Raw genomic sequence first — 25,906 nt, forward strand, 5'->3', positions numbered from 1 at the left:
GATGTCCCCAAACCTGGGTTTAGAGTGGCTGAGGCAAAAGGAATTGTAGCCTACCTGTTTCCTTCATCCTCATTCCCCACTTTTCTCTGTATGGGAACCCACAGTGCATTGTAGAGGCATGCATATCTTTGTCAAAGAAAAGAGCCTGGAGTCAGAATGTTCAGTTATTTTGTCATGTTGTTAAACATTTTCCTTCCTAAATATGAATATAGGGATTTTATTCAGGCACTCATGTCTGGAAATATTTGGCACACCTGAGCTAACTTTGTTAAAAGGATGTATTTCAATAAATCATTCTTCCAACATTCATTATTCCAAACACTGAAATGTTAAAATGGATGCTTCTTTTTTCAACGTATACAGTAATGGCTAACATTCTGACAAATTACACTGGGTGTTATTTTTAATAATTTAGCATAATGGCAGCAGCCTTTTCACTAAAGTAGCAATTAAGTCATCACTGCTTCTCTGGCCTATACAAAATGATTTTGCCTGTTTTTATTGTTAATACTTTCAGAGCCATTTTGCCATAGAAGCTGACACCAAAATCAGAAATCATGCAGCGAAAACAAAGAGAAAGAAAGGTCATTAATTGAAAACCCACTTTTTTAAAAAAAAATATTCTACCACTATTAACCCAGCTGCAAATTGCTGTGCCTCTCAAACATTTGCTTTTCCAATGTAAGCACCATTGCTACAGTTGTATGCTCAATAAGATATTTCCACCTGAAACAGGAGGTGTCATGAAATTCATTACTAGCTGGCTTCATCTATTCTATTCAGACTAGTCTGTTCTACATCTATTCTATTAGGACTATGAGGCACAATCCTGCTTCTTCCAGCGGCACATAGAGGACAAAGTGGCTCCATGTATGCATTACCATACTGGGAATGGCTGAGAACAGCCACTGGTATTGAAGCCAACCCCCCAAAATGAGTGCAAATAGGGAGCTCCCCCTCCCCCACCAATGCGCCACAGTCATGTCTAATACAGAAGGCATATCAGAAGCCCTGTGCCACCTTCACTTGCTGTGCCCAGGTTGTTTAGCTCTGTAGTGTGTGTTTGCACAGTCACAACCTTGCTGGCTTCAGTGCCAGGCTTAAACCCATGCTAAGAAGACCTGACAAACTCCCATTGCAGACTGATGGTCCAGAGGCAGTGGGGAGCACATGTTCACTTGTTATGTGCCATGGAGTGATGGAGGGTGTTGTCAGTCATAGGCCAGCCTACTAACTTATGATATCATGTGACCCAATATCATTGGTCTGTAGCCACATGGGTTGTGGGATGCACTGGATCTGAGTCTAATGGATCGTGTGTCTGGTGAGACCACATTAGTGATTGGTGTGGAGGAATTGCCTATCGGTGCAGATGAGAAGTTCACCCCACCACGTGGGTCATGATGACACTGTGGGTGGGCCCAATGTCCCCCAGATTTTGGCTTCTAGCATGAGAACAAGCCTCTCTTGGCACATGCCTATGATTCCTGCCACAGAGAAAGTGGCAGAATTGTGGCACATATCTTTCCAACAGTCCATCTTGCTTGTCATGCCTTTCATGTTCCATACTATTCCTTTTGCATATATTTTTTAAAATGAAATGTTTCTTTCTGTGTTAAAAACTTGTATCCCAATACATTAGAATAGATTTTAATTTCTTTAACAGAGTTTTACTTTGTTTGGGATGGGTTGTTCTTATGTCAAAACAAACCCAAGTAATCAAGTTTTTTTTAACATAAATGTTATTTATAGTTTTCAATATTACAGTTTCCAAAACCAAATTGACATTAAAATAAACATTTCCCCTGTTCACATCTTTCTTTATAATAAAACAATAATTTACTACTTTCCTTCTTTCCCTTCCCTGGTTCCTTTAATTTTCCCACCTATGCTGAATATTCTTATATATCCATTTAATTCTCGTTCCCTTTTATTATTCCTTTGTTATATATTATACTGTTGAATTTACCTTAATCCTGCTAACGTTTTCACATGTTTAGTTATTTTCCAAATACTCCACAAATCTTTTCCATTCCTCTTTATATACTTGATCTTCTTGTTCCCTTATTTTACTTGTTAGATGCTATCTTGCGAAACAACTCACTGACAGCCTACCTTTTTGAGATATGTGCCATACAAATCAAATTAAATAAAAAAACCAGATAATGCTGCTTTCCCTCAAGCTTATATGAGGGAACAGACATCAGCCCATTGCTTAAAAAATGAGAGGCTAGAGTGTGGGGCTCCATCCCACGGCCAGACCCCCCCCCCCGTTTCCCTGCTCCAGTCCAGGAGTACCAGAAGTGCCAGCTTCCTGCGCCACAGGTTGGCTCTTGTACAATAAACTGTCAACAAGCATTTGAAATGTTTGCACACCCTCCCTCTTCATTCTGGATTGAAACTGACCTGAGTGACAATCTACAGGACTGTGTCATCTTGATGTTCTTAATGCTATATAACTGACCATGACCCGTGACCATACTGCCCATCTGGTTAGCCTAGACCAGATACTTGACCCAAGCTGAACAGAATGGGCTAGATGTGAAAGTACCTGAAATGTTTGTTGACAGTTTATGCTATGTCAACAGACTGCTTAGGGCCTTTCATTTTAAGCTTTTGTGTTTTGCCAGGCAATGTTGTGACACATTCAGCGTCTTGTCCAATTTAAGCTTGTCATCTGTGAATGCCTCACTGCTTGTTTTCTTTTAAGAACATAGAATCATTGATTGCTGGTAATAACTAGACACAGAGTCAGTATGTTCATTGCACAGGCACAGCAATATGAGTCAGAAAAAGAGGTAGCTATTGCTGAAATTTGTCACTGACTCACCATCTTAACGTAGGAAATTCACAGAATTTGCCATCACATACACAAGTGACAAGAACGGTATGGATATTTCTAGTGAGACTTTTCAGACTTATTTGGCTAGTGCACCCACATAATTCATCCCAACATCCATGTTATTATTTTTTGAAAATTGCTCCTTGAATAATCAATTCAAATTCTAGGAGTCTGCGTTGACACTCCTGAAATATGCACTCCTGGGGGTGGCGAATGCAATTGCCATGTTGCTTGGCCCCTCTATAAAACTAGGTAACCAATTAGGAATGGGCAAATTGTCTCAGCACAGCCCATCCAATTTCCAGATGGGGATGTATTCAAGTATGTTCTGTCCTTTTCATGTGTATATATTTTTAGGCTAATCATGGGCAAATCCTATAAAAGCCATGTGGAAAAACTGTCATAAATTTATTTCTTTTAAAATTCTTTTTCTTTATGAGGTGGACTGAGGGCTACTTCCCCCGCCCCCTCCACTTGCTTTGTCAGTGTAAAGATGCTTAGAGCTGCTTCAAAGTGCAATACCTTTTAAAATGGTGAAGGAAGCAGCTGTACATTGCTTCCTGTGTGAACAAAAATACATTGGGACAGCAGCTATGTCCCCACCCTGTACAATGGTACATAGCAGGACACTGTACCTAGTGTGGCAGAAGTGCTGCACATCGAAGCTGCTCTGAGCAGCTTAACACTTTAAAAGCAAGGAAAGGGAGGAGGCAACCCTAGGACCACCTTATACATGTAATGGCTGAACCAGTCATAGATGTTTACACTGATCTGCATTTCATTTTGAGTACTGGTTGAACAATAGGTATGCGGGGACATTGCACCACTGTGGACTGAACCAAAAACACCCACCGTCCCTCTCGCTAATGGCAACCAGAACAGGCATGCTAGTCTGGCCTACAATGAGCCATTGTAACATCTGAGTGATGCCAATGACATTGAGAGGGCAGGGGTTGGGCAGAGAAGATTAGAGAAAGATGTGACAATGAAAAGAACAGTAGATGAGATTGATACAGGGGAGCAGGAGCGTTGGGAAGGTTTATACTTAGGCAAACACTTCTAAATTAAATTTTCACAGATGTGTGGAGATAAAACAATCCCTTTCCCCTTTCTCCTCTACCCACTCTTCCTCATCCCACTGCAGTCACATACAAGCAGCCCCTGTCATCATTGGCACTTCCAACGTTTATTTCTCCTCCTCCTTTTTCCTCCAATGATTGAAGCACAGCTGGGGAGAAAAGTGTAACCTCATCTCCCTCAGCTGTGCCCCCCTGCCAGACCACAAGCTAAGCTTGAAGCTAAGCACAGCAATGGAGGCTTCACCCATAAACTTTTTGGGCTGTTCAAAAACTTGATTCATAGGTCCAATATGCTGCCACTTCAAATGGGCAAATCCAATTTAATTTCTTATGGTGAATTCCATATCTGTCGATCCCTTTTTTAGTCTCTTTCATACCCTTCTTCTATACATTGCTTAACTCATTCAGATTTAGACTTGGCTCATACATGCACAGAGTCCTAAACTCTCCTCTCTCTCTCTCTTTTTTTTACTCTAAAAAGAAATAATTGCTGTTTTGGGTTTCTTGGAGAAGGAGAGCAAACAAGTGAGAGACTGGGACTTTTATGACCCACCTAGTAATACAGCAACAATTTTCAGAAGGCATTTAATTATGTAGCCCTAATAACCATTGGTCCTCGTTATCATGTGGAATATGTTCTAACCTAGCTGAAGGCTGTGTGAAGGCAGAAAGTGTCACATCAAAACCCAGTCACATCAGAGTTTCGTTTTTTTTGTTTTGTTTTGGATACAATACTAGACCCAGTGGACTGATCAGTTTAGAAAAAGAAACTAAAATGCCTTGGGCAAAAATAAAATGTAATGCTGAGAAACACTAATTCTTTCTCAGGTGGAGAAAGTCAACAAGGCATCCACTCCATCATAATTCATGCCCCATCTCATGCCAAGTGTGGCTATTGCAGCCTTAGGGATTTGCTGTTATTTGCCCTTAAGACAGAAAATTCTTGCCAGAATGGGATAGTGGGAAAGGAACAAGAATGCCTATGTGGAGACTGAGCTTTCATTCTCTGAGTTGTTTAGCGCTATGTTTTAGCTGCATCAAACATAATGATTCCATCCCAACCCAGTCATTAAAGGAATTGAATGTGCTACCTTTGATACCTAACAGTATCAAACAGTAGAAGAAACTGCAGAAACCTACAGCACATAAAATGCATATCATGTTGCATGTACTATGACCTATCAAAGAAGTTCCATTTGAGCAATGAAATGTATAGTGTTCTATAGATACACACACATATACATGCCCTGCCCTTCCTCTTTTCCTTTCCTGCCTTCATTCTTCCTTCTCCTCCCCAGCACCGCAATCAACAGTTAAATTGATCTGACACTTCATCTGTCCAGAAGAGTCCCTGGTGAGAGGGTATAGGTGGGGGTTTGTGGAGTGTGTTGAGGAGAGGAGGGGGTAAAAGGTTCAAAAGTAAAGTCATCAAAAATAATGAGGCTGTTCCGCCCAGCTCCCACTGAAGCAAAGGAGCAAAGTACCCTTTCAAATTGGGTGTCCCAGCACCACAGCTGAAATAACCGGTCATAGAGAGCTGCAAGCAAATTGTTTTGACAAGGCTGTTACTGTTGTATGAGTTCAAGGGTTTGAGACACTAGGTCAGCGGCTGCCAATCAAGCGGACAGAAAAAGCCGCTCGTTGAACCTGTGATTTCTACCTAGGCCGCAATTATCCCAGACTATTTCTGTACCTCAGCAGCGCCTCTGATTAAACCTGCCTCCCTTTTACATCTCTTTCACAGTGCGATTCACACACTAATTAGTTGCCTGCTCTCCACTGAGATGTCAGACCCTCAGTCAATTTATCTCTATTTCAGCCTGTTCAGAGTGACTTCCCCAGTTATCAAAATTTAATCATGCCTTCAAAAATGTTGAAAAGTGGTCATTAGAGGCAAAAGGCCACAGGATACAATATTCATTTTTCTCTATCTTCCAGTCATCCAGCTGGCATCTATAATGGATATCCTGGGGGCTGTGAGAACACGTTGATTTATGCAACCTCGCTCTTGCTCTCACTGTGGTGCACCAGGCTGCTTTAAAGAACAGGTTTTAACAAGGTCTGAGGTGGGAGGACATTAATCATGGCAGCATTGTATGTGGAAAAGGGTGCTGTGTAGTCAGAAGAACCCCCTGCAGCAGGGCAGTTAGATTTTTTTCCTAAAGAAAAAAAACACCTTCTCAGTGATAAAGAAGAGTTTGACAATTGATTAGACCTTTCTGTAACCTTGCAGTCCTGTGAAATGATGAGAGAGGGAGCGATGGGGTGGGGGCTGGAGAGAGAGAAAGAGAAAGACAGAAGCGGGGGGGGGGAGAGAATGAGGCTCATACTGACAGTTTTAAATGTGCAATAACTTTATGGTTCTTGACTGAAACGGGCTATCAAAATCAGTCCCAACTCAATACAGGCTAAAAAAGAAGATCATTCTCAGTATAAGAGCCCTTTCAACTGCACATGTCAGAGCCAATCACAAGGAGCGGCAGCCTGCAGTGCCTTCCCTTGAAAACTACAGGCTGCATCAGGAAACCTTAATATAAATCTCATCTGATAAGGAGTGACTAAGTTACAATGCAGGATTCATCCAAATCAACTGCAAGGAATTGATTTTCTTCCTGGCAATGCAGGGTTTAGATTATGTTATTCCTACGGCATTAAGTGTTCTGTTAATTTAAAGGAATGTATTATCTGAGCCAGGTTGCAATAGTGTACCCAATAAACATGGCGAGTGTGCAAATCAGGTGCATATTTATTGTTTTATTGACTGCAAAGTGTACTTAAACATACAAATCATGTTGGCAAGTTAATAATCAGTTTTGCTTACAAAATGAAAGCAGGTTGAATATTTTGAATTGTGCCTCATGCAGGCTGCAGGCAGGGCCCTTGACACAAGGAGTAAGTGCACACGTTATAACTCACTATGTGGATGACACCAAATACAGACTCACCCAAATTGGTGCTACATCCCATAGACATAATGTCTACAGTGGCATATCTCATGTATTGCTTCAATAGCATCAAATTGACACCCATCCAGAAATTCCACAAAACCCAGCCAGAACATGCTGACACACACAAGGACAGAATCCAAGTTGTAAAGCACTCTAGATGACCCAGCCTTGGTCAGACTTGCTCCAGGTTAGGAGTGGGCTGGCAAAATGTCCTGGGTTGGGGTCACTTGTCTCCCCAGGTGCCCCAGCAGTGAATTTTGCTGGCGGCAGTGGCAGAGGCTGGGAAGCTGCCTGCCAGAAGAACACCACAGTGTTGTGAAGTGATGCTGTAATAGGTACATCAGGGACTTGTGGGAAAATCCTAGCCATTGACACCATAACCCCATAGTCAAGTGACCAGATGAGCAAGAGAGCCAGACAGCAACACCAGTGGATCCTTCCAGGGTGCTTATGTCTCAACAGAGGATGGTGCATGCTGCTGCAAGCCCTGAGCCATGGTGAAGTACTCACTCACAATGTGGAATCCATTACAGTGGTACCTTGGTTTACGAACTTAATCTGTTCGGGAAGTCCATTCTTAAACCAAAACCATTCTTAAACCGAGGCGCACTTTCCCTAATGAGGCCTCCCGCCGACGGTGCCCTTGCACCATTCAGATTCTGTTCTTAGACCGAGGTAAGGTTCACAAACCGGGACACTACTTCCAGTTTTGTGGAGTTTGTAAACTGAATAGTTCGTAAACAGGGTTGTTCTTAAACCGAGGTACCACTGTACAGGCTCCTCCCAAAACAACTGTTTTCTTGCTCTTTTAATTCTCAGCTTCGTTCACTGCTACAATAGGTAATTGCCACTTTGCACGCACACACATGCAAACCCATGTTGAATTTTCCTTACTAAGCTTTGGCATTGTTTCCATTCTGGTGTGCTAAGAAAGATCGCTCAATACCGTGTCCCAGTGTTACTAAGTGTATTGGAATTAGCTCTGTATATTATGTTGAACCTTTTATCCTAGGGCTGTGTGAGAATTTCCCTGCCCTCATTGAGGTGATGGCAGAGCAAATTCATGCAAACATTTTGAGGTGTGGGCTATGGGATGAGTCAACATTGCTTAAAATTCTGCTCCTTTTTAGCTGTATAGCAAAGTTGTGTGATTGTTTCACCATGTGTTCAAACTTTGTAAGATCAATTTCTCAATAACCAAGATAAAACGTTGTTCTCAAACTTCTGTCCATGCATTTAGCTAATGTGGGATCAAGACTGCTGACCATAGAGGAAGAGCATGAGAAGACCGCTCCCCTTCCCTTGAGGGCAGAGTTGCAGGCAGGCCCCGCGCTCGGCGGAGGGTGTGGCAATGCTGCCCGCATCATTGGGAGTCCCGGCCACGTCACGCCCCATGGCCGATCAATCAGGTTGACCGGGGGCATGGCTTACCCGAATCAAACCTCCGCGCAGCTGGGGCTCAGTCTCCTTTTCTCCTCCTGTGTCAGATCTAGCAATTTGCTTGAGTGGCGGTTAGGCATTGGTAAACCTGGTTTGTGGCAGGGAAGGCTGTGACCTTCACCTGCTCCTCCTCTTTAAGGGTATTCTGTTAAAGGGATCCAGGGTGTGTGGATCCTGTCCGAAGCTCAGGTATGGGCTAGGGCCATGCCATGACCCTATTGGGGACCCTGGGGGAGCTTGCAATTGATGTACATCAATAGGGCTCCCCCTACTGGTGGTTGACCCTTATGAGACTACCTGTGTGATGGGCAGGAGTCAGATATAATTGGTTCAGTTCCAGTGCCTAAGCCAATACCGCTCATATCTGTAACTATTGGTTGTGATCTAATTTATCCCATTAACCCAAAATATTGGTGTCCATGTGTTTCATTATCAAAGGAATGGGGATGGGCTCAGGACCTCGCCATGCAATAAAGATTAGAATTAATCTTGTGATAGCAGAGTTGTGGGGAAACATTCTGGACTTTTGAAGGTTCTGTCAATCTCAGACTGGAACATTCAGTTACTATATTGTATGTATGGTGACGTTGGTGACTTTGAAGAAAATGTATCTCCCCACCCCTTTTTCCCTCTTCCTGAAATGTCCCAGGAAAGTGAGTGTTTTGTAGGACTGAACTGAATCTCCTTCCTGTTCGTGGGGTGGATTTCCTCTTCCTGGAAAAAGTGGAGGAGAAGACTAATGCTAGCCTTTTTGAAAGAAAGTTAGCCCTAATGTTGTCACTGGCAAAGCATCTCTGTGGGAAGGCCTCACATACTACTGAACTGATGCACAGAAGTCCAAGATGTTGCATTTGTAGGTGGCTGCAAGTTTCCCTGTTTTATTGCTACCAATGAAGCCAACTGTTTATTTGTTAGGTATGTGTCAGTGCAATTGCTAGAACCCACAGAGACTGCTAACACTGAAATGCCTTCAGCACTTACTTCCAACCCTGATCATACCTTTACACTACTGATTATTAAACTCATTACACATTACTGTATTTTTCCGTGTACAGTGGAACCTCGTTTTACGTACCACCCTCCTTACGAATGCTTTGGGTTACAAGCTCCGCTAACCCGGAAGTAGATGCCCCTTGTTGCGAACTTTGCCTTGGGATGCGAGCGGAAGTCGCGCATTGGCGGTATGGCAGCAGGAGGAGGCACCATTAGCGAAAGTGTGCCTCATGTTAAGAACGGGTTTCGGGTTATGAACGGACCTCCGGAACAGATTAAGTTCATAACCGGAGGTACCACTGTATAAGACTAGGTTTTTTTAACCAAAAAATTAAGTTTAAAATTGGGGCTCGTCTTATCCACAGGTAGTGCTGAGGAGGTGTTTTCTTAATTTGGAGTCCCCCAAAATAGGGGGTGTCTTATAAACAGAAAAATACAGTGCTATGTTTAAATCAAGTAAGCCAACCCCTACCCTTTCCATGAAATGTTCACAGACGTTCTCCCATCTCAGTTTATTGGGGTACTTTCCCTTTGCCCTCTCAAATTGCTGGAAAAAAGTATTTTAACTTAATTTAACCTAGTATTTTAACCTGAGGGGACACTTCTTTCCTAAATTAATCCACCACCTCCTGGATAGTAACTTTTAATTGTTAGAGGCTTGAGAAGATTAGTTTTATTTCTTCCGTTGTCCTTCATTTCCCTTTTCCTCACAGCTGACACCAAAATATCCATGTCACTCAACCTATTCTCCATTCCCCACTTTTTAATTCACACCTTCATATTATGTCACAACACCCCTCAGCCACAGACTAAATTGACTCACATTATTTAGCATTCTTTGGTTTACTTCATACTCTTTTTCTTTTGCTATCAGGACAAAGGTAAGAACTGCTCCCAGAAAAGAATGGAGAAATCCTAGATTTTTGGATAATATATATCCACACACACCCAATCCAAGAAAAGGTTTGAACCTCAATGAATCCAGAAGTTCCCTTGCCAGACAATGAGATGAGTCACACTAGAATTTCTTACTTCTGTGCCATAAAGATTCATTGCTAGTCATATAGGCTCACAGGCCCATGTTGGATCATTCTGGATTTTATAAAATTTTCTTTACATTTTCCAATTCCTATACTTTAGCATAAAGTCACCTGGGTGTACAGAAACTATTCCCTTATTTTTATTTATGCTGCAGGCATAAAATAGGGATATTGAAAACAGATATTCAGTTTGAAGTGAAAGCAAATAGTACCTTGGTACCAAATTATATCTATTGGTAATTATTATGTATCCCTTGAAATACAAGGCAATATTGAAGGCTATAATTTTCATCAAGACTCATCCACATATTTGGGAGAATTGAACAGCTCCTAAAGTCAAGGAGGAACAATCAACCAAACAAACGACCCACAAAACGAAACTCACATTTTTCTTTCTTTTCCATGTGTGTTCTTGCTCATATTCACAATTATAAAGAGATTTTCAGTTAAAATATCACACAGCTGTAAGATATCACAGGTTTGAAAGCATTCCTTAAATCTCTCTCTGTCTCTCTCTTTCTCTCCTCCCCCATCCTGTATGTCATATAATGAAAAGGAGTCAAAGAAACATATAATATTGTTGAAATGTGCAGAACACTGTAGGGGCAAAAGAAGTGTGTGACTGAATAGGCCCTGTCTCTGATGTGGTTCTGAAGGAATGATCATAGAAATGACTCCAGCTCCATTAAAACTGCAGGGAGTGTCAGCACTGATTTCTAGTGGGGAGGGGAGTGGAATCCAGAGAACACCAAGCATGTGTAGAAAGCACTTTGGCATGTGCAGGGGGGAGCCACAGATTTTCCTTGTACATAAAACCTCTGTACAATAATCCATAAGAGTCCAGGCAACCCTCCCTAGAGATGTAAAGGAATGAAGCAGAAAAGGGACCAGAAAAAGCGTAATGCACTAAACACCACTCATGGTTCTTTGAATCCCAGCCATGTGCTTCAGATGGGTATTCCGCAAAACCAATCCACTACATTAAAGCTAATGCAAAATTCAAAATCAAAATTGTTATCTTTCAAATAATAAATACAGACTAGGAGATTGTGGTTGTAAGTGAGTTGAGAGTAGCAACACCATTAGGCCTAAAGCCATCCAAGCTATGAACCTCATAAATATATGATTCCAGAACATATTCAAAGTATCCAGTGGAGTTGACTGAATATTCTGATGAAGGTGAAAGCCAGACTCTAGAAAGTATTTGGAGATAATTCAGTGATGTATTTAAGGGAGATGGACAGCTAAGTGGAGCTTATAAAACAGAGATTGACACAAAGTGTGAAGCTGGTTAAATTACCTAACAGGAAAGTACCAGTAGCTTTATAACAGCCTCTGAAAGCAGTGTTTCAAAGTTTACAAAGGCAGGAAATTTTACAACCAGTAGAAAAGAACGGACTAGATAAACAGTCTGGTGGTGATCAGAAAACTATTGGGGAAACTCAGAAAGTGCACAGATTCAAAACTCTTAAAGAAAACAGTGAAAAGAAGCCACTTTCCCTTACCTACAACTACTGAATATCTATCAAAAGCAACATTCTTCGCCATCGGCATAAAAAATGGATTCTGGAATATTAAGCAAGGTGAACAATCCATTTTCTTTTTTCTTTTTCTTTTTTACATTTGCCACACTCTTTGGGAGAAACTGCTGACTAAAAATGGCAATATTGGTCCTGACTCTGAGATATTTCAAAATAGTTTAATACAAGGCTTGGAGGTCCTCACAAACCACAGTTTCTCGCGATGTCCAAAGGAGGGGAACGGTGGTTTGTTTAAACTATGGTTCATGAGAATAAGCCAGCTTCCAACTGTTTCAGATCCTCACTTGTTCTCAAACACAGTTCAAGCACAGTCCCCCAAGTTCAGAAATGGCATGCAAAAGAGGGGGTGAAAAGCATGTAAGCCTTTGCCTTGCTACTGCTCTTTCTCATAGTGGGAAATCAGGGTTTCCCATTATGTCTGAACTGGAAGTAAGGCCTATTGATTTCAACTTCCACATAAGGCTGCTATGGACTGGAACCATTCTCAAAGGTTACAGAAAAATGCACACTGCCCTGACAACTGTCCTCCTAGAAGGAAGGATGGCTTTGCCTTTTACTAGACTAGCTATCCAGAGGTGTTTAAGGATCAAGCTGTATCTCTGAAAATTCTGGACCCCGCACCCCAGCAATAAAAGAATGTACAGCAAAATACAGCTCTATCTGGGGAATAAAAAACAGACATACTTGAGGGCATGAAATCAAATGGATCACTGCCTTGCCATGGAGAAGGTGCTTGAATAACTGAGAAAAGCTATGAGCTATGCCATGTAGGGCCACCCAAGATGGACAGGTCATAGTGGACAGTTTTGACCAAACATGATCCACCTGGAGCAGGAACCGGCAAGCCACTCCAGTATCCCTGCCAAGAAAACCCCATGGACAAAGACAACAGGCATATAAAGGTTATGAGGCAGCGGAAGACAGGAGTGCCTGGCATGGTCTGGTCCACGGGGTCACGAAGAGTCGGACACGACTAAATGACTAAACAGCAAACAAATAAATATAGTCTTTTAGCATATTATGTATTTCTAAAGGAATAGGCAGAAACTTTTCAAGAGTGTTTAATTTATTTTCTTACATTTATCTCCTGCCATGCCTCAACCATGGAGCCCAAGATGGCATACATGGGATACCCAGATGGTCACTATCCAAGCCCTGCCAAGAAATAGCCGTGCTTAGCTTCAACAATATGGTGGCCCTATGTGCCTTTAGACCATATCTGTATAATCATACTTCCAATTTTATATTATTGATACAAAAAAGGCAAGGATAAACAAGACCAACTCTTATCCAGGAGTACAACTCCAGAAGAACATAAATATGATCTGTTATTACCAGTAAAAGGATACCTTTCAGGGTAGATAAAATAAGCCACGTGTTCTAAGGTAACCCCCATCTAACAAAATTATGACCTTGCTATATTTATACACATGGGTGCAGTTTTCATGCACTATTATAGTCCCATATTATATATCTTTAAATCATGCTGCGAAAGTTTCTGCCTTCCCCAAATGCCTCCTCTAATTTAGGATGAACAACTGCTCTCATAAAGAAAAACTGCTGCTGCTGCTGTTTATTGGACTGAGAAAGGTCTCGCTGACTAATGTCCCAGGATTAAATGAATGTGGAATAATAAGAGCTGATTTATTTGTGCTCTGGTAGGATAAAGCTGCCACTGATTTTACAAGAAACTATTCATCTGAGGGCTACTATAGCTAGTAAATTGTGGCTGTTGCTGAAAATAGTCTCTAGGCCTTCGTGTAATCTATGGGGTAGCTGTGTCATAATAAAGCTATTGTGGGTGTTTGGTGTGTTTAAAAGGCCCCGCTTTTATTCCTGCCCTGTGGAATTCTAAAAATTAACCTAAAGTTTCTCCTGGAAATTCTGATGGCTTCTGCTCTCAGCCTACAATTTTACATCAGGAAACAGAAAAAAAAAATAGCTGTTGATAAAATAGAGCTGAGGATATATGAGGCCTAAGGTTTGTTTTTGTTTTGTTTTTATTCTCCCTAGAGGAAAAATGCCCATCGCCCAGTGATATAGCACTGTGGAATGCACCCAGAAGTCCCCAGGCCTATTCCCAGGCCTCTCCAGTTGAAACAATCTAATATTTACACTGGTAGCCATAGGTAACAAGCAGTTCCATGCAAGAAAGTGAGCACTGCAGGTTGGAGGATGATGGTGACAGGTGACAGATGGAGCTCTCTGTCTCTCTTCTGCATCCAGAAACTAGGAGGGCTTCCAGAGGCAGGAAGGCACTCATCTGTGTTGAGCACTGAAATTCAGCAGCTTTCCCGTTCTCTTCTGCCAGCCTCTAGCAGGCTAGTAACTTTTGTGAGCTTATTTACAAGGCTAAGTTAAAGGTTCACAGGCAACGGGGCTTGGACAGCTGCTCCCAGTAAGAGTAGACTTTGGGCTGGGTGTCCTAGATGTGCCTTGGTTTAATGACAAAGTCTTTGTATAATGCAGCTTCACGTGGATCTAGTACAGCACCACACACAGGATTTCTAAATCTTTATTTATTAATGTCTTCAGTACTATCATAGATAACCCTAAACTTTTGGAAAGGCTTAGTCTAGGCTGGAGTGGGGTGTTGCTTGTTTGTTGCTGAACTAGTCCATCTTGCCATATGAACACAAGAAGATGGTTTCATGGGAACTGGTGCATAGACTGTGAATGGGGTAACTCAGTTATCTCTTCTTGCCAACTACTGCTACTGTTTGCCAACTATTTAGAAGTTTAGTTGAACCATATTTTGAATGTTTTCCCGTTCTGTTATCTGTCTTATCCCTAGTTTCTGGATAACTACTTACCTACCTAGATAAAGGCTAAGCAGATATGGCCATAGGGACTATTAACCCATTTGTTCTGGACAGGGCATTTAATTGCCATATTGATACATACCATGCAGATAGGGTACAAGTCCAAGGCATGGTATCTGACTTCAGATTCCTCCTTCCTCTCACCAGTGACTTTGGGCCATGGTAGAGGGAAAAGAATCTATGTGAAGAAACACTAAAGGGGTGTTCACATACCATTTACTGTGGTTCCAGCATGCTCCCACCCTAGGTTTTTAAAGCCAGATTTGACATGACATTAGCCACAATCCACCTGTACCCTGTTGATTTTAGAGAAATACTTTTCTTTGTGTACTTTTCCTTAAACTAGTTTCCATATGATCCAAAAATGGAAGCCACCATTCTGCTGAAGCGCAAACAGTTCAACTAATGTCGTATACAGATGGAAGCTTCAGCAACTTGGGGAAAGAAATAATTGAGTGAAAACATCCCCACCTCTGCTCTGATAGGAACAGTAGAAGAAAGCCACTTGCAAATGCAGAGTGGGAGGTACCTCACAGTGCTTCAAGCCACTAGCTTGAATACCACCGCAGTATATTATCTCCATATAGGAGAACGGGTGAACAGTGTGAACAGAACAAGGCACATGCTGAGTGTGCTTCAAGGTGCACTTCTCACAGCACAGGAAGCACATGGGGTTTTTTTGCACAGGAAATGATCTCCATGAAGCAAATGTGTAATGTGTGAAGCAGTCCTGGTGACAACATCAATAGGCAATTTAATATACCGAATAAGTAACTGCTGGTGAATCTTATCCATGAAATGCATTGCACTTCACTCTATGTTTTGTGGTGTTTTTTGTTTTTGCTGTTCTTAAATGAAAGGTTATTACCCTTTTATTTTTATATAATGTTTTATAATTGAGTTCTCTGGCTTACAGGTTCAGGAGCCCCATCTCCAATTTTAGCTATAGTCAGTCTCTTCTAGACATTATAAACATTTCTTGTAGTGTTCATTTAATGGATTCAGAGAGGAGTCCCACCGGGAAGGCCTATTGTCAAAATAATACCACAGCTTTAAGTTCCTATTAAAGACTGTGTGAACCAGGCAGTCAGATTGCTACATCACTGATAATTGTTGGAAACTTACCAAAGCCACTGAGATATCCAGGTCTTCACACTCTTGAGGCATAAAAGAAAGATTAAACTGCAAGAAACCAGTATTTTTCTGGGGCTGTTAGGCAAGCATTAAAAAAAGAACCTTACTACTCCACCTGTTTCCATACATTTTCCAAAACGTTTTACATAAACTCCTCAAATAGCTAGATATACCTATGACTAATCATCACAAAAAGGGATTAAACACAGCAAAAAAAAAGGATGTTTGTTAGTCTGAGAAAGTATACCTGCATCTTTCCTTTATTAGTGGTGGAAAACTCCAAATTGGCGGGAGGAAACTCATCACATGGGAGCTTTGCTTATAAGCTAACAGTATTTAGTGATTTTGTTGTGGCTGTGGCAGGGAAGGGTTTGAAAAAGTCCTCATCCTGATCCCACCCCCTGTCTCCTATCTAGAGCTGGGGGAATTGCAGAATTTGGTGCATTTTGCATCATGTCAAGTTTGGCCCTAAATAATCAGAGGTTAGTTTCTAAAACAAAAAAGGTGATAGGTTTCAGTTAGGCAAGTTGTGTAGAAGACTTGCTACTTCTAAGTAATTGCAGGGGCTGGCTGTGATTACTCAATGAGGAAGGAAGGATGCTTTGCACATGCTCAGAGATATAATTTGCTTTCTTACATCATGCTCTTAAGCAGGCTTTGAAAGGAAAAGTGTGCAGACCCCTCAACATATCATGCAAGTTCTCCAAAGGAGAAATATAACGGAAGCAGAACAAGGAATTGTCACCTATTAGCTAATTGGTGGATAGAAAAACCGTCTGCTTTTCAGAGACATGGGAGCATTTATTTGTGAAAACTAGATAACTTGTCACGCAGCGGTAAATTAATCAAGCAGAGTCTTCTTCATAAACAGAATAAAACTTTACTGGAGAAAATAAACTTGTTCATAAACAGCATAGTTAAAGAGCATACACAGGAGTGCTCATAGCAGCTGTCTTAGTCTTCAGAGGCACAGATCTTCATTACTGAATAACTGGGGTCCTAGAGCCACTCAGTCTGCAACAATGCACTCAAATACCCAGAGAGAGACTCTACATTACAGACTGAGGCCCAGAGAGAAAATGGCTACTTTTTTAGGGAACCCAAGATGAGTGAGGAGTCACAGGGACTTGGCAGTTTACTGCTAGCAGTTACAGCTAGCAGGCTTGAAATGACTGTAGGCCTTGTAGGCCTCACTGCCTTACTGCTTCTGCCCTTTGCCTCAGGACATAGCTGTTCTGCCTGCCACTTGCAGAGCAGATAGATAACAAACACTTATCTGGACATTGCCATATGTCTGGGCAGAAATCGCTGAAATTTGGACACATGGCAAGCCATGTCGGAAGTCTAGATTTTGGCGAAATTTCTTTAAAATAGCTCAACAACTTCTTCTCAACGACTTTTGTGACCAGTTTTTCACTTTTTGAAATATGGCAACACTATGTTAAGCATGCATTTAAAAACGCCGGCCACTTACTGGAACTGCCACCGTGTGGGGCCCCAGCCCAAATCCACCTGGGGGGGTGGAGAGGGACAGTTTTAACTCTTTCCTCCCCACACCAGTTTCTTGCAACCCCCCCCCTCCAGCTGCTATTTGCCATTAGACACTGGATACTGGACACATGCATAAAGTTGGCTGAAGAAAGGAAGGTTGAAGGAGCTAGCGCATTCCCAGGCCTGGGGCCCATTCTGGCCCTCAATACCCTTCTAGACCATATCCCACACTGTTCCTTTCCTAGGGCTTCATTTCATTCCCACTGGATGGGATGTGTACATAGTCATATCCATGAAGTCACTGACATGCAACTCCTGGAAAATTCCCCACAAGGGAATGCAGCCCTCGAGCTGAAAAAGATTACCCACCTCTCACATGAAGAACCACCAAGGAAGGAAAATTCAGACATGCATATTTTAATTTCTTGAGATCCATGTGGTTTGAGGCTAAGTTGCTACTCAATAAACTACTAAGGGTGTATTGTTGCCTGACTCCACCCTCAGAGATATTCAAATAAAGGAGTGATCTTTTTCTAGGATTGGCCTTCCTCAGAGGCAACTAATGGAATGATCGAAACTAAATGGCCTCCCCTGCCGTTTATTAGCCCCTAGTACAGAGTTTATATACTGTAGGCTGCCAAACATTCATTTTTCTCATCACTTTCACTGATTTTTTCAAGGATATTTGTATGGATTAATGGAAGCGCTTTTATATGTGAACAAAAAGGACAGATGCTCACATTAATGCTTTTGTGTAAATCTGGTAATGCTTACACAGGTAATGGATGCATATTCCATTCAGATTGGCTGGAACCACTTCTATTCATTTTCTTTTACAATGTCTGTGTACTAAAGAGAACCCTTCTTGGATTCAAGCAGACCACATTATACTTTTAATGATAAATTACTGGTGCTTTTCTTCACAGCTGTATGCCCTTTCTCCAAACAAATAAACAAAACAAAAAGCTGTAAATAATAAAACTTAGAATGTCCCACTATTTTAATTTTGTTGTTATGTTGATAACCATTTTTAATTTAAAAATATGAGCTTAAAAGACACATAACTACACATTTTGTAGTTTATAATTAATGGGAAAGTTCCTTTTGACTCAAGAGCTAAAAATAATTCATTTTGCAACCTAGAGAGATTAAGGTTACAAATGCTCATGGGAGATACAGACAAAATCTTACTGCTACCCTCCTGCATAAGTTGATGATAGCCTCTTCGTACAATCCTAGGAAAATGACGAGAACACAAGCATTTCTGAACTAACTAAACGTACACTCTGTAAGCCTTTTAGATGTTCTTGAAATATCTGATGAAATTTTCTCCCCTTGCACAATAGGCTTTTGTAGAATTTCTTATTAGTGAGGGCCTGAAGCCTGCCTGCATTAAACATTAATCCTTCGCATAATGAAACTGTGAGAATGGATTTCTATGAAATTTCACACATTTGTTAGTCTGGTAAGGAAGATGTTCATTTTCATGTCTGGCTCTCAAAGGTTTTCCAACTTAAGATAAAAATACCTTTAAAATCTTGACTAGATGTTCCATAAGGGGAAGCATTCATCTGTGGGTCTCAGTGCTTCAGCTATGAAGTGCTGAAAATAAAACACTATATCCAGAAAATGTTAGCATTTGAGAGCTCCATATTTCTTTTGTAGACATATTGAGCTTTATGCTGGGGAAAAGGGACTGTGCATGAATACAATCCAGCCAAAGTTAAGCATATTTAAGTCCTGTTGATTGCAATAAGAGAGTTAACTGCGTACTTAAGACTCTCTCGTTGAAATCAATGGGTCTTACAAGCACCAACTGGATTGTGCCTAATGTTTGGGAAATTCTCATTAAGCTCCTTTCATTAGGTACATTTGGGGAAAGACACAGGGCTTGGGGCTGAGGCCTGAACCCCCATTACTGTTGTTCTTCAGGGAGCTGTGAATATGGCAGCTTTAGTTCCATCAAGCAATTGGGATGTGGTTGGGATGAGAGCCAGTGTGGTGTAGTGGTTAAGAGCGGTAGTCTCGTAATTTGGGAAACTGGGTTCGCGTCTCCGCTCCTCCACCTGCAGCTGCTGGGTGACCTTGGGCCAGTCACACTTCTTTGAAGTCTCTCAGCCCCACTCACCTCACAGAGTGTTTGTTGTGGGGGAGAAAGGGAAAGGAGAATGTTAGCCGCTTTGAGACTCCTTAAAGGGAGTGAAAGGCGGGATATCAAATCCAAACTCTTCTTCCAAACTCTTCTTCTTCCTTGGTGTTAAGATTCCGGCTCCCTTGCTTGCTCAGCCAGTGCTAGCCAGGCTCAATGAAAGGTGGCTTCCAGGCATAGAACCGACTGGTTGTTCCCAAGTTAAGTTAAAATTCCGTAACAGCAATATTAGAGTTTAAAATCTGAGTGCTGCTAAGACTATCAGACAAGTGAGGTCGGGATAAGGTAGCTAATTTAAGTATGTAATAATGCAGCCTTTGCCAACCTGGCACCCTCCAGACATTTTGGACTCCAATTTGGAGGCTTGGGCTTCTTTTGGATAGGTGTGATTGGTGCTTTCCATCCTTTGACCCTCTCTATCTACAAAAGTGCAGCATTAGGCAATTGCCTAGGATTGCTACCTGGGAGCAGTTACATTATGGCAGCCTTTGCCAACCAGGTGACCTGCAGATATTTTGGACTTCAACTCCCATCAGCACCAGATAGCCTGGCTAGTAGTCAGGGGTGATGGGAGTTGTAGTTCTAAACATCTGAATGGCATAACCCCTGGTTCAGGTCAAACCTCCAGACCTAAGCTGTGCAATGACCAGGAAGTGCAAACATCAAAATAAGTCAATTGTCCAGTTCCCGATTTAAGGTACCACACATCCACTTCCAAGAATGCCAGTTCCACATTCTCTGAAACATAAAATTAGCGACCACATGATTGTAACACAGAGGTCATAATAAGACCCATAAATTTAATAAAAATAAACATCACTGGCAAAATGCCTCTTTAGGAAAACCTTAGACCAGAATAATACTAGAATAGGAAAATATTCTGCTTGCAGTTGCAAAGTATAACAGCCTTCTGCTGAAGCATCTCATTCTAAATGAGAAAATTAGAAATGGAAACCAAAAGCTTTTGATACATGAAGACAAAGAAGATGTCAGCATCGGTTTGTGTTGATCTGATGAAAGATTTCAAAGACGTTTTCCCTGAAGATATAGAGAAAATTTCAAAATGCAGGGATAATAGACAAAAATAAAATTAGGCGGAGCAGCACAGTAAGCTAAAGTCATCTCTGTTATAATCCATCTGCTCCAACCTGCTGTTTCCCTAAAAAAAAAGCAGATTTGTCTTAGCTCTGTTTAGTTTTGCTGTGAGCATCTACAGTCACCCATGAAAGAGGTCAGGCTGTGAAGAAAAAACAGCAGTTTTCTTCTGCCCTTAAACACTTTCTGGACCCACTTCAAAAACAGAAAGTAGCCATTACTGTTTAAACATATAAGACGTCACGATTCATGACACCATGTTTTCAACATTGCATCACTTTCCATGTCTGGCTGTAATTTTACTTCCAGCCCATCCTCAAAAGGTTTAGCTCTCCATCCACCATGTGCAAAATGTCAAGCCATGTGGACCGGCATTTTGTATGGTTGCTCTACATGAAACTCCTTTTCTCCAAGGGATGCTTTAAAAGTTCAAACCTGAGTGTCTTCCAGATACAACAAGCTTTTTTATTTAACAACATTGTTTGGGCCAAAGGTGGGTTAGCGGAGGAAATGCCTATGGTTTCCTCAGCAGTGACAGCACTTACTATGGGAGCCAAGCTCTGTACGGGAGTGCATGGCCACTATGTTAGATTTCCCCATGATACAGTGTCCAATAGCAATACCAGTTGATGGGACTCACACATTGGGAAAGCTTTGTTGCACTTAGGTCCTGCTTGCAGTCTTCCCACAGGCATCTCGTTGGCCTCTGTGAGAACAGGATGCTGGCCTAGATGGGCCTTTGGCCTGAGCCAGCAGGACTCTTCCAAGAAGAAGAAGAGTTTGGATTTGATATCCTGCTTTATCACTACCTGAAGGAGTCTCAAAGCAGCTGACATTCTCTTTTCCCTTCCTCCCCCACAACAAACACTCTGTGAGGTGAGTGGGTCTGAGAGACTTCAAAGAAGTGTGACTAGCCCAAGGTCACCCAGAAGCTGTATGTGGAGGAGTGGGGAAGCGAACCTGGTTCCCCAGATTACGAGTCCACTGCTCTTAACCACTACACCACACTACTCCCAGCATTTCTTAAGAGATGCTGCACCTCAGAGATCAAAACATCTGATTCCATCTGGTATCCCAGTTCTCTGCTAGAACCTTTGAAAATCAGCAACTTAATCAACCACAAAAGCAGAAGCATCAGTTGTCTCTAGGATGCCCATCTATGGTCATATTTTATTTTTATTTACTTTTTTAAAAAAATCTTATTGTGTTTTATGTATTCATTTTCATTTATTGTCAGCCATTTTGTAGGCCTGTTGTTAGACATAGAGGAGGAATATAAATAGTTTGCATAAATGAATAAAACATGTATCAGCCTGGCCAGTTGCAGTTTAGAGGTTATTATGAAAGTAAGAATTGCCTTTTAATGTGCAAATGCAAAGAGATAACATCCCTGTCCTTTTGGTGAAAACAGAGCATCCAAACAGATGATGTGCATGTGTTCTTCACCATTTTGGGATATTGTTTCCATCATCTGTGTGAACGTTTTTGTAAAAATGCAGTTCATCTTTCAAGGGCTTTCTCGGTGCTTATCATATGTATCATAATTAATAGCTGAGGGAGGCAGTGAATAGAGCTTTGTCCTTGTAGACCAATACAAGTAAAGACAATGGTAAAAAAGAAAAAATCAATAATGTCACTAGGTCAAGGACACTTGATAGTGCAGAACCAATAAATGCCTCTTGCCCATATTTACACTGAGTGCTAAAAAAATAAAATAAAGAACTTTCAGTAGCTATAATATCTACTCACACAAAAACCCTTTTCTTCCATAGATGTGAAAGTTACTGAACGGTACATATTTCTTCCAAGAGGCTTCTTCTGTCACTGCATTTTCAATCATGAAGTGCTTTTGCTGCTGATTTGGCTATTATGGGAAGAAAATGACCTGTTAAAGCTGTTTTGAGGAGCTAACCATTTTGCATATATTGTAATAAAATGTGAACCATAAAGAGAAGTGGAAAGGATGAAATTTAGCAAAACTCAATACAAGTGTGTTTATTTTAGGTCTCTCATATTACAGTCTTCACAATCGAGACTAAAAGGGAAAAGAGGGCATCAAGATCAGTATTTTGCAGATTAATCCGTGCAGATTAATGAGTTCTGCGTGACAAGGTAAAACGTGTACACAGTGGGTCTTTTGTGTTCAATCTTCCAAACTCATTAGCTACGTACAATCTACTCACATCTTCAGTTATCCAAATTCATCGACTACAGTTCAGCAAGTCCTTGTAAACATGGAGTTCCACATCTGAAAGTTTCCTGTGCAATGCATTAGAAAGGGCGACTTCATATGTGCAATTGGATCTGTACATGAAGCTACAGAACTGAATGGGGATGCTTTCAAGAGCTCCATGTGCACAAGAGGGTCTGTGGCAACTGTCTATTGTTCCTCGTAAAAAAAAAGGTGTGATTCAGTGAATGATGGGCCAAAGGGTATTCATTGTCCACTCTTGGGCAGTAAGGCAAAAATTGCCACTCAGATTGGCTGGGGCAACCCAATCAGATGGGTGAGGTACAAATAATGAAATTATTATTAATGCCCCTCCAAACTGGATTAACCTTCAGGGCTAGGAAAACCTCAGCACTTTGGAACTGCTTTATCAGTTTGAATGTTTAAGGGCAAAAATATTGAGAAAGCAGAATTTCTAGCAGTCTGCTAAATTGTTTTATCATGATTGTGTGTTTGTGTATATGTGTGTGGTATTTGATCAATATTCTTTTTGTTCAATGTTTGATCAGTGTCTAAGAGCATGTATTATTTGCACTCAAACTCTCATTTTGTTTTTATTAGCTTTGAATAAAAGTAATATTTTATAACATTTGAATAAAAATATACTTTTTAAAAAGTAAACACTTCAAAAGCAATTTGATGCATTCCATCACGTCAAGATCGCTTCTATTTTAATTTTGTTTGCACTGTTTTATCAATTCAGATACACATGGATAATATTGGGGGGATGATGCATATGAACTAAAGGAACATAAAACTGTAGAAAATTTTATATTCCATTTCCAACCCTGAAATTAATTCTTTGAAGTATTCAAGTTAAACTACCATTTAGGAGAAGTGAAATGAAGAATGTAGCAAACAAGAGGAACAATAAAAGAACTGAATGGGCAGGGGAATACATTCATCCTACATTATTTCCAAATTTGGTAAGGGCCCCACCACCCTCCCAGTAATGTCATAAGGAGTGCAGACGTACCTAGAAACTTGAGGTATGTCTTCCAACATGAACTTGGACTTCCTTGCTACCCATCTCCATTGAATCACCTAATGGAGATAAAGAGGACTTCATCTTATCAGGAAGTGGGCTGAACTCTAAAGACCCTTCCTAGGGCAGATCAGGTCATGCATTACAGGGGGGTCCTTTCCAACTCTACAGTTATATGTTTATCTCCATTGGAGGTGGGTAGCAGGGAGGTGAGCAGTATGCACTGATAATTTTTGAGCATGGTGAGCTGGAGAGGCCTTTCATATATTTTAGGTCTAATTTGGAATCCATAGCATTTGTGCAAACTAAGAGGAGACCAAAAAGAGTGGAACTTCCCTGACTGTGCTAGGTAGAGCTAGTCAAGACTGCCCCATCACTGGTTCTAAAAGGACATCTAGCAATGTAGGCAAGATGTGCACGCTAATGGAAAAAATTGTCTCCCTCCTGTTCCATGACAAGCAACTGACCATTGCAATATTGAATAGAAATATTGAATGTATAGAGATGATTGGGCTGCTGAAGCCCTTCCCCAATATAATTTATTAGAAACTGCTATTATTTTATTTATAAAATTGTTTCTATATCACGATATCATATAGCATCATGGCAGTGTACATTGCTAAAACATAAAGCACTATTAAAAAATAAAAATTCAGATAATCAATAAGCTGACTAGCTAATTTAAATAAGTAATGAACAGCTGCAAAAGTATGTCAACATTAACAAGTACAGTGGTACCTCAGGTTACATACACTTCAGGTGACATACGCTTCAGGTTACAGACTTTGCTAACTCAGAAATAGTACCTCGGGTTAATAACTTTGCTTCAGGATGAGTACAGAAATTGTGCTCCAGCGGCGCAGCGGCAGCAGGAGGCCCCATTAGCTAAAGTGGTGCTTCAGGTTAAGAACAGTTTCAGGTTAAGAACGGACCTCTGGAATGAATTAAGTACTTAACCCGAGGTACCACTGTATTCCAGAGATGCCTGAAAATCAAAAACAAAGAAACCTGCCAAATCTCTGCTGGAAGAGTGTTTCATTGTATGGGACCTGCCATGTCTGACTTTTAGTTGGGGCCAATTGGGCCTCTGTAGCACAGGGGTGCATCCTGATTATGGTGGTGATTAAATAGGCTTCCTACCTAAGGGACACGGGTGGCGCTGTGGGTAAAAGCCTCAGCGCCTAGGACTTGCCGATCGCATGGTCGGCGGTTCGAATCCCCGCGGCGGGGTGCGCTCCCATCGTTCGGTCCCAGCGTCTGCCAACCTAGCAGTTTGAAAGCACCCCTGGGTGCAAGTAGATAAATAGGTACCGCTTTATAGCGGGAAGGTAAACGGCGTTCCGTGTGCTGCGCTGGCTCGCCAGATGCAGCTTGTCACGCTGGCTACGTGGCCCGGAAGTGTCTGCGGACAGCGCTGGCTCCCGGCCTATAGAGTGAGATGAGCGCACAACCCTAGAGTCTGGCAACACTGGCCCGTACGGGCAGGGGTACCTTTACCTTTAAATAGGCTTCCTACCTTTTGTCATATCATTATTGACTTGCAAAGTGTATACAATTTGCAAAAATTAAAGGGCTTAATTTTAGCAATACTGACTCATGAACACCATATCACCACAGGTAAGAGGTGTACATATAATTTGCAAGAATTAAAAATTGGTTAGTTTTATTTTAACAGCATTCATAAGCAGTACTAGAGAAGAGAGTCTGTCAGCATTCTGCATCAAAAAACTTAATTCTAAAACAGCTGTTTATACTTCAAGTGTAAGAAAAAGACACTATACACTGTATAGAATACAGCAACTAGGCAAACAGTTTTGAAGGGAAAAGGAGAAATTGCAGTAGAAGCTTGTTTGAACCAGAGCATGTGGGGCTCAATTTCATGCATCTTTCATGAGCTAACTTGTTACCTAAAAGTAAAGGAAGAGCAGTGTCAGGAATGAGAGAGTGAAAAAAAGTACTATTACAATGCAATGTGATATTTAGTAGTCTTGAGGCAAAAGAGAGGAGCATATTTTCACCCACTGTTATTCCACCTATATCTGCAATAATCATGTGTTGGGAGGGGAAGAGACTACAAAATGGGTTGACAAAGTTCTCCCATTGAAAATGAGAGCAGG

The 25,906-nt window shown here is 41.3% G+C and overlaps 1 long non-coding RNA gene across 1 annotated transcript in view; it reads right to left on the minus strand.

Annotated features, from left to right (window-relative positions):
• Positions 1–25,906, minus strand: part of LOC310745102 — a 169,085-nt gene that overhangs the window by 5,504 nt on the left and 137,675 nt on the right. The window contains exon 2 of the long non-coding RNA XR_014539936.1: positions 17,700–19,576. This is a non-coding gene — a long non-coding RNA (uncharacterized lncRNA). The remainder of the gene's footprint in view (positions 1–17,699; positions 19,577–25,906) is intronic.

The sequence above is a fragment of the Podarcis filfolensis genome (genome assembly GCF_964270895.1).
Source record: "Podarcis filfolensis genome assembly, chromosome: 11".
Taxonomy (NCBI): Eukaryota; Metazoa; Chordata; class Lepidosauria; order Squamata; family Lacertidae; genus Podarcis; species Podarcis filfolensis.